At 47.9% G+C, this 9,894-nt stretch overlaps 1 non-coding gene across 1 annotated transcript; it reads right to left on the reverse strand.

Annotated features, from left to right (window-relative positions):
• Nucleotides 1-9,267: 9,267 nt before the first annotated feature.
• trnaw-cca (transfer RNA tryptophan (anticodon CCA)) lies at nucleotides 9,268-9,339 on the reverse strand. Its single transcript has one exon. It is a non-coding gene; the product is annotated as a tRNA-Trp (tRNA).
• Between the last annotated feature and the right edge of the window lie 555 nt (nucleotides 9,340-9,894).

Here is a 9,894-nt window from a genome sequence, read left to right on the forward strand (position 1 = left end):
AGAACCCTTCAGCTTTTCGACAGGCATCTGGCATGCACGTTCCAGACTCATATCAAAGATCTCCACTGCTGTTATGTAATATACTGCTGCGCAGAGGTGTGGAGCTGTGTTAATATGAACATTCTGTTGGTCGAACATGACGACCGAATTCAATTTTGTGTCCATTGAATCTGCCTCTTTATCACTGTCAGACAGGGATTTACTGACCCTAACCATTCCTTGTACGAAAACGTTCTTCCGAATGTCACTTTTACTTCTTTTCCTCATGAATTTAAAACGCTGCCGAATCGTTCTCGATCCTTTCAGGCGTGGAAACACTTTCACGACATTGTTTCCAATCTCTAGTCCGCTCATGACTTGGAAAACCTGCCACGCCGGATTTCAAACTTCTGTTCTCCGAGGAGAGCTGTCCCAATTTTCCAAACTACCTTCATTGCTGACCTTCCTCAAACACGGGACCACTCACGTCAACCTGTTCAACGCTATCTCCAATCATTTCACTTCCCCGCTACCTGCCCCATTCGTACTCCAGGGAGCCCAGCCTCGTTTAACGAAGGTGCCTTTTGAGAAGTTTAATCGGGCATTTTTGCACAAGTCAAGAAAACCGGGATCTCTCGCAAGTCTGCCCGTTAGAAGACCCAATGCGAGAATCATACCCCTAGACCAACGAGCCACTGGCTCCAGCACCTCCTGAACCTTCTGAGACTTGCTCAGTGTGAAATACATTCGCCATTGTTCTCAGAATTGCAAGCAGCAAAAGAGTTTCCAGAACAGTGCTTCTCATTCTGTCTCCCTGCTCATTTTGTTCATTTTCAAATTAACAAAACCAGCAGGTCTAGTCCATCTGTGGAGAGAAAGGAGAGATAATGTTTTGAGCCCAACGATCCGTCTTCGGAACTGATGGAATGAGTGGGCGGGTAAAGACCGTGGAAGAAGGTGGACAGGTTCTAAAATGATTGAATTCGGCGTTGGGTCCTGAAGAAGGGCCTGTGCCCGAAACGTCGAATCTCCTGTTCCCTGGATGCTGCCTGACCTGCTGTGCTGTTCCAGCAATAAAGTTTCAACTTTGATCTCCAGCATCTGCAGACCTCACTTTCTCCTGAAGGTAGCACGGTCTCTCAGGAGAAAATGAGGTTCCGCTCTTCCAGCTTGCGCTGTGCCTTGTGGGAGCACTGCAGCAAATCAGAGACTGAAATGGTGTCATGGGAACACAGTGGGAAGTTGAAGTGACAGGAAACTGGAAGCTAACAGTCTATGGGAGAAAGGACACAGAACGGGGGATGTGCTACAAAAGTGTACAGAAAAGCCACACCCCCAGACCAGACCCTGAACTACAACCATCAAAACACAGACAAGAGAAGCTGCATTAGGACGCTGTTCCAAAGGGTGACTACACACTGCAGCACTGCCGACCTGTGAAAGGAAGAAGAACACGTCTACAGAGGCTTCACCAGGAACGGATATGCCCGCAACTTCATCCACAAGGGCCGAGCAGACAAACAACGAGACAAGGATGTGCCACGACCCAACACACTCACCACTTTACCTTATATAATAAACCTCACAGAACTTACAGCCAGACATCTCCGACCACTCGGATTCATGACAACCCATAAACTGACAGCCACGCTCAGACAACAACTCACCGGAACAAAAGACTCAACCATATCATGTGGAAAACAAATATAGTTTACTAGATTCCATGCAAAGGCTGCACGAAAAGTCGACAGTACAGGACAAACAGGCAGACAACTAGCAATCTGTAACCATGAACAACATCTACCCATTAAACACTATCTCTGGTACCCACACAAACACAGATGATAAGGACGATAAAATCGACTGGGACAGCACAACGGTCATAGTACATCTAAACAGAGGTCAGCCAGAGAAATTCAACAAACACGGCACTCATCCAGGGACTCCACCAATAAACACATTGACATATGCCAATCACTGCAACGAACAACCAGAACCGTCAAACAAAAGCAGCAGAAACAGAACCAAATACTTTCCAGAAGACACAGTACAGCAGCGCTTCACAGGTGGCTCCAACGCACTGAAGATGTCACCTAGACAGAGGATGCAACGCCTGCAAATCAACTTCCCAGCTCGGCGAGCTACGACAATCGGCAGCCGAGCTACAAAGCTTTCCGCAAATCTTGAACGGAAGTGTAATTCCTGTCGATATTTGAGAGCATCCAGTTTATGTCATTCAGTTCCTGCAAGCAAAAACTTTGTTGTGGTTCTGTTCGCCGAGCTGGGAATTTGTGTTGCAGACGTTTCGTCCCCTGTCTAGGTGACATCCTCAGTGCTTGGGAGGCTCCTGTGAAGCGCTTCTGTGCTGTTTCCTCCGGCATTTATAGTGGTTTGTACCTGCCGCTTCCGGTTGTCAGTTCCAGCTGTCCGCTGCAGTGGCCGGTATATTGGGTCCAGGTCGATGTGCTTGTTGATAGAATCTGTGGATGAGTGCCATGCCTCTAGGAATTCCATGGCTGTTCTCTGTTTTGGCTTGTCCTATAATAGTAGTGTTGTCCCAGTCAAACTCATGTTGCCTGTCATCTGAGAGAGATCCCGGGTTCAAATCGCCGTTTCGGACGTGAATGACAAGACGATCCGCATGTCAGAAACCGCATCCCGAGGACAGAATGACAAGCAGATGTTCTGGAAACTCTTTTGCTGCTTGCAAATCTTGGAGCAAAGTGGAATGTATTTCACACTGAGCAAGTTTCAGCTGGCTCAGATTCTCCAGTGTACATTGCTCTCTTTCCCGCCAGCTCAGAGAGAGAACAATAGGAGGGACAAAGGAGTGAATAACGATCCGTGTGGGAGGGTGAATAACTGTTAATGGAGACCGTTAGTGGCTAACAATAAGTAGTGTGTCGTAGCAGACTATGTGATAACAAGGGCTCGTATGTGTGTAGTAGGGGTCAAGGACATGGGGGATTTCAGGCCCTAAAGTCATGGAACTCGATCTTGAAGACCGGAGGGCTGTCGGGTTTTGAAGTGGAATATGAGGCGTTGTTCTTCCATCTGGAGCTGAGCTTTGCTCGAACACTGCTGCAAGCCTGAGACAGAGATGTTGGCCAGGGAACAGGGTGGTGTGTTAAAGTGGCAGGAAAGCAGAAGCTCAGGGCCTTTATTTGCGGGCAGAACCGAGATGTTCTGCGAAGCAGTCACCCAGTTTATACTTCATGCTCCGTTGGATAAACGACACTATGAGCAGCGAATGCAGTAGACAAGGTTGCGGCAAATGTGCAGGTAAAGTGCTGCTTCACCTGGAAGGTATGTTCGAGCCTGGAAGGATATTCAGGAGGGAGCAGGTAAATTGTGCTTCTGAGTGAAATCACGGTTCGTAAAAACAGAATGTGGCAATTTAGACAGAGTTCATATTTGCTTGTCGGCGATATGTCTGCCAGTGCGTGATGGGAGCATAACCCAGAAGGGAAACCATCTTTCCTATTCACTCAGTGTCGTCTTTAGCAGCTTTCCCGTATAACGGCGCACTGTTGTGCACCTCGCCTTCTCATCTGCTTCCCAAAAAACTTCGACATAAATATTTCACATTGATGCACAGGCCCAATGTGCACAGTTGAGATGACACACTCGTGGAGGTCTGCGGGGTCTTCTCCTGTTCTCTGTACCCTATGTTGAGGAGGGCAATGCTTGTCACTGGTCACTCCGGTGTCAGAGAAAAGTTTAGAAAGAAAACGGTTTAATTTTCTGCCAGTAGAGAGGGCCCGGTTCCTGGGGACGGGCAAACGGCAGCAGAGAGACAGAATGAGAAGCAGCTGTTCATAGAGTCATAGAGATGTACAGCAGGGAAACAGACCCTTCGGTCCAACCCGTCCATGCCGATCAGATATTCCACCCCAATCTAGTCCTACCTGCCAGCACCCGGCCCATATACCTCCAAACCCTTCCTATTCATATATCCATCCAAACGCCTCTTAAATGTTGCAATTGTACCAGCCTCCGCCACTTTCTCTGGCAGCTCATTCCATACACGCACCACCCTCTGCGTGAAAACGTTGCCCCTTAGGTCTCTTTTATATCTTTCTCCTCTCACCCTAAATCTATGCACCCCTAGTTCTTGACTCCCCGACCCCAGGGAAAAGACTTTGCCTATTTATCCTATCCATGCCCTTAATAATTTTGCATGAAGTCACCCTTCAGCCTCCGACGTTCCAGAGAAAACAGCCCCAGCCTGTTCAATGTCAACTATACTTCACTCTGAGCAAGACTCAGCTGGTTCAAGAGGTAGAGTGGGGGCGCAGGGGTCCAGTTGGCTGGCTCGTTGGTCTAGGGGTGTGATTCTTGCTTTGGGTCTTCGTCGACGCAGACGTACGAGAGATCCCGGGTTCAAATCCTGGATGAGCCCGCGTTTCGTGACTTACGCAAAAGTGCCTGCTTAATTTTCTCAAAAAGCACTTTTGTTAAACGAGGTTGGGCTCCCTGGTGTACCAAGGGGACAGCAAGCAGCGAAGTGAAATGATTGGCGATACCGTTGAATAGGTTGACGTGAGTGGTGCGGTGTTTGAGGGCTGTCAGCGATGAGGGTCGATTGGAAATTTGGGACAGATCTCTTCGGAGAACAGAAGTTTCAAATCTGGCCCGATTGAAGCTTTCCAAGTCATGCGACGTCGAGACAGAGAAAGTAATGTAGTCAAAATGCTCCCACTCCTGAAAGGATCGGCAGTGTTTTAAAGTCATGAGGAAAAGAACCAAAAGTGACATTAGGAAGAACGCTTTCGTCCAGGGAGTGGTTGGGGTCAGTAAATCCCTAACTGACACTGACAAAGAGGCAGATTCATTAGACGCAAACGGGAATTCGGTGGTCATGTTTAAAGTAACAATGTGCAGAATTACATGGAGAAGGCAAGAGAATGATACGAATAGAGACCCACGTTCACTTACTGCGTCGACCCAGCAGAGCGAAGGTGGGCCGCATGGCGTCTATTCAGAGTGAAATCACAGTTCGACCAACAGAATTTGGGAAGTTGGAAAAAGTTTGTATTTACACAGCCTCCATACGTCTGCGCAACATCATATAAGACGACAGCAGTGGTGATCTTTGACATCAGTCTCGAACTTCCTGAAGAAGGGCTTATGCCCGAAACGTCGATTCTCCTGTTCCCTGGATGCTGCCTGACCTGCTGCGCTTTTCCAGCAACACATTTTCAGCTCTGATCTCCAGCATCTGCAGACCTCACTTTCTCATCAGTCTCGAACGTGCATGCCAGGCGCCAGACGAAAGTCTGAAGGGACCTGTGGAAGCGAGCGCTGTGCGTTGGAGCAGAGTGGCGCAGCGGGAGCGTGCTGGGCCCATAACGCCCGAGGTCGATAGATCGAAACCATCCTCTGCTGTTGCTCAGTGTCTCCTTTCCTTTGTGATTGCACTCTGCTCAGCCTCTTGCCTTTCAAACGACTGTCTGGATGCCCCGGATCATACCGAAACTCACACTGTTCAAGTAACTTGGTTTTCGAAGTCTGAGTGGTCTTCTCCTGTTCTTCGTCGGCTTCCTACGAACTGAATCGCAAGCCCACTTCTCTGAGATGCCAATGAGCTGAGACGCATACTTTGTGATTTCGTGCCTTGCCTGCTGTAATTCGCCACGCCGGTTCGTACGTGAATGACAAGACGATCAGCATGTCAGAAACTGTATCACCATTCAGACACAGTCCCTTAGTATTCGGACAGATATCACTGATTGTGAATCACCTCAGAGAGAGACAAGTGGCAGAGAGTCGTCGTGGACACGATGGGCTGGACCACCTCTGTCGTCTGAGAACGATGGTATGTGTTTATGCCGTCCCGCTGCCTGTCTCTGGGACAGAGAGGCTGAGGTAGCGACAATGGTTCATTTAACATTCCCTTCCGTGTTGGATTGCATGCAGTCCCGCAGCTCAGAGCCGTGGGGATGACTCTCAGTGAGTGAAGGTTTCACTCGGATTCTCTTCATCTGGGGCACTTGGGCTCAGATGTTAACTGCTGCGCGGTCGCAGCGATGAAAGCGATGCCCACTTTGCGAGAGATTTTCTGTAAGATTGCTGCGTGAAGACGAATTCTGAACACCAAGCAGGCTGCACAACAATGTACTCATATGAATCTACTTGAGGGAAGAGTCCTCGGTGTCCATTTCTCTCTGCCCCGCCAGCACAGCATCTTTCTATCTCTCCAATAACAGACGTTTGGAGGAAATTCACAATCAAAGTTACTCACTTCCCACTCATTAGATTACTTACAGTGTGGAAACAGGCCCTTCGGCCCAAAAAGTCCACACCGACCCGCCGAAGCCCAACTCACCCATACCCCTACATTTACCCCTTACCTAACACTACGGGGAATTTAGCATGGCCAATTCACCTGACCTGCACATCTTTGGACTGTGGGAAGAAACCGGAGTACCCGGAGAAAACCCACGCAGACACGGGCAGAACCTGCAAACTCCACACAGTCAGTCGCCTGAGGCGGGAATTTAACCCGGATCTCTAGCGCTGTGAGGCAGCAGTGCTAACCACTGTGCCACCGTGCCGCCCACAAAGTGTAAGTGATACCTCTCACCCCAAGGGATGGGGAGTGAAAGAGCAGAAGAGCGAATCGACTCTTCCCTCCCTCCAAAAAAGAGTACAATTAGAAACAAATTGGTTTAATTATCCGCCAGTGGAGATAGACCAGTTCCTGGGGATGAGACACATATCAGCGCCCCGGGGACAGCATGACAAGCAGATGTTCTGGAAACACTTTGCTGCTTGCAATTCTTGGAGCAATGTGGAATGTATTTCACACTGAGCAAGTTTCAGCTGGCTCAGAGTCTCCAGTGTACATTGCTCTCTGAGTTTATATTTGCACATCGGCGACATGTCTGCACAACAGCACATGACACTACAGCAGTGAAGATCTTTTGACATCATTCTCGAACATGCAAGTCACACGCCAGATGAAAAGCTGAATACTTCTCTGGAAAAGCTACCGTGCAATGCAGGAGAATGGCACAGCGGGTGCATGCTGGGATCATAACCCAGAAGTGAAACCATTTTCTTCGACTCACTTAATGTCTTTCGTAGCTTTCCCGTATAACTGCGCTCTGTTCTTTTCCTTGCCATGTCATTTGTTTCCCAAAACAAATCTGGGTATCTGAGCTCAATATATCACATCGATACACAAGTCAAATTTACACAGTTGCGCTGGCACCCTTGTGGAGCTCTGAGTTGTCTTGTCCTGTTCTCTGTCGATGTGTCCTGATCTCGTGTGAAACCTCTTCTCTCAGATGGCAATGAACCGGTGAAGTTGAAACACATGACTTGCTGTTTTAGTCCATTGCCCGCAGTAAAGAAACCAACGGTGTAACAAAAGACTTCCTGCAGGATTGTTGTGTTAAGACAAATTCTGAACACCAAGCAGGCTACACAAAAATGCACTCATATCAATTTACCTAAGGGAAGAGTCTCCGGTGTCCATTTCTCTCTGTCCCGACAGCACAGCATCTTTCTATCTCTCCGTTAACAGGACCTTTGGAACATATTCAAAGTTGCCCATTTCCTACGCATGACTGTAACTGACTTCTCCCGCCTCACGTAATAGTTTGAGAGAGCAGAAGAGTGAATGGGCTCTGCCTTCCACCAGCACAGCTTGCAAGTAGAAACGAAATGGTTCAATTATCCACCAGTGGAGAGAGCCCGGTCCCTGGGGACTGGACAAACAGCAGCGTCCTAGGAGCAGCGAGACAGATTGAGAAGCAGATGTTCTTGAAACTCTTCCTTACTTGCAATTCTGGGAGCAATGCACAATGTATTTCATACTGAGCAAGTCTCAGCTGCTTCCGGAGGTGGCTGCACCCACGGCTGGTGGCTCGTTAGTCTGGGATATGATTCTAGCTTTGGGTCTTCGAGCATATGCAGCCGTGTGAGAATTCCCGGGTTCCAATCCCAGGCGAACCATCATTCCTTAAATTGACCTGAGCAAAAATACCTGATGAATTTTCTCAAAAAGCCACTTCGTTAAATAAGATCGGACTGCCTGAATTAGGGACGGCGCAGAGCTGCCATTGCAGTGAACACGGCGAAGGGAAACACTTGTTCAAAGTGAGAACAAGTATTGCAGATCTTTCGCCCGCGCAATCCGAGTCTGAATGAATCCTCCACCTGTATTACGCTCAATTCTGAGGGTGACACTTCAGGAAGCGGGGAAGTGAAGTGATTGCAGACAGCGCTGAACAGGTTAACGTGAATGGTACCGTCCTGAGGAATGTCAGCAATGAAGGGAGATTGGAAAATTTGGGGCAGCTCTCTATGGAGAACAGAGGGCTGAAAGCTGGTCTGAATGAAGTTTTCCACGTCATGAGGGTTTTAGACAGAGGAAATAATACAGTGAAAATGCTCCCAGGTCTGAAAGGATCGAGAATAATTTGGCAGAGATTTAAAGTCATCAGGAAAATAAGTAAAACTGACATTAGGAAGACCGTTTTCGCACAGGGAGTGTGGTCAGTAAGTCGCTGTCTGACAGTGACAAAGAGGCAGATTCAATGGACACAAATGGGAATTCGGTGGGCATGTTCAATGTAACAATATGCAGATTTACAGGGAGAAGGCGACAGAATGAGACACTTATTTACATATTGTGTTGAGCCTGGTGAAGATGAAACACATCAGTTGCGGTGTGTCCCATGCGCAGGAGGCCCTGCAGTAATTCCCCACGCTGTTTCACACAGCAGCATTCTCTCGGTGAATTATTCTTGGTAAAAAAAAAATCGATTGAACCAAATCAGTGTCCGCCACTGGATTTTACTGACACCGTTTATAAAATTCAGGCTCACCGTTAATGTGGAGAGGGGCGTCAGACTAGAGTTTCCGCTCCTCCTGTTGAATAAAGATAATTTTAACTGTGTCCAGTGAGAGGAAAGGATTTGCAGTTGGTGGGAAACATTTCTATCTGAACTCGCTAACACTCTCCTGATAGATTGAAACATAAAGCTGGATTATGTTGTAAAAATATCGGTATTACATTATTCACACCGCGCTGTCACCAACTGAATGAAGCGGCTGCCCAGAGGTAGGCGGCTGTGTTTAAATCCCGTGATGAACTGGGGGAGCTGAGCATTTACCCAAACAATGGGCACACCACCTCCCTGACACAGTGTTCACAAATCAAACTGACAGCAAAGCTTCACGTGTGATCGAAAATTTCCGGAAAGAAGATTTGGCTCAACAGATACCCGGCGTGAACGCTCTCCTTTCTTGATTTGAAATGTAAGAAGTTGACGTCAGTGAGCCTGACGTGATTCGAACACGCAGCCTTCTGATCTGGAGTCAGACGCGCTACCGTTGCGCCACAAGGTCATGCTTAAGGGAAGTGACCGCACTGCAATGATTTTACGTTATGAGTAACAACGGAGATCAACAGTACATGTGTGTTCTGTCTCTGCCCCCACTCCTTCTGTCTCTCGAAGTAATTTCCAACTCGACCTCAATAAAAAGGTGAAAGAACTGTGGATGCTGTATATCTGAAACAAAAAACAGGAGTTGCCGGTGACCCTTCCACAGAACTGATGGTGATTGGGAAAACGTTGGTTTATATGCAGGAGATATTTTGGGAAAACGTTGGTTTATATGGGAGGAAGGCGGACGCAGTTAATGATAGATCAGGACAGAGCCCAAAGCGAGGGAAGAACTGTGGACAGGAAAGGAAGTTGATAACGATCTGCGTGGGAGGGTGAATGGAGACTGTTCGTGGCTAAGAATAGGTAGTGAGTAATGACAGACTATGTGATAACAAGGCTTGGTGTGTGTGGAAGGGACGAGGATACTATGGATTTCAGGCCCGAGAATTATTGAATTCGATAAAGGTTTTGGAGAGAATCCTAAGAGACAGGATTTACATGTATTTGGAAAGGC

This window comes from Chiloscyllium plagiosum, unplaced genomic scaffold (genome assembly GCF_037043375.1).
Source record: "Chiloscyllium plagiosum isolate Xiang-an unplaced genomic scaffold, Cpla_swu_hap1 HiC_scaffold_27, whole genome shotgun sequence".
Taxonomy (NCBI): Eukaryota; Metazoa; Chordata; class Chondrichthyes; order Orectolobiformes; family Hemiscylliidae; genus Chiloscyllium; species Chiloscyllium plagiosum.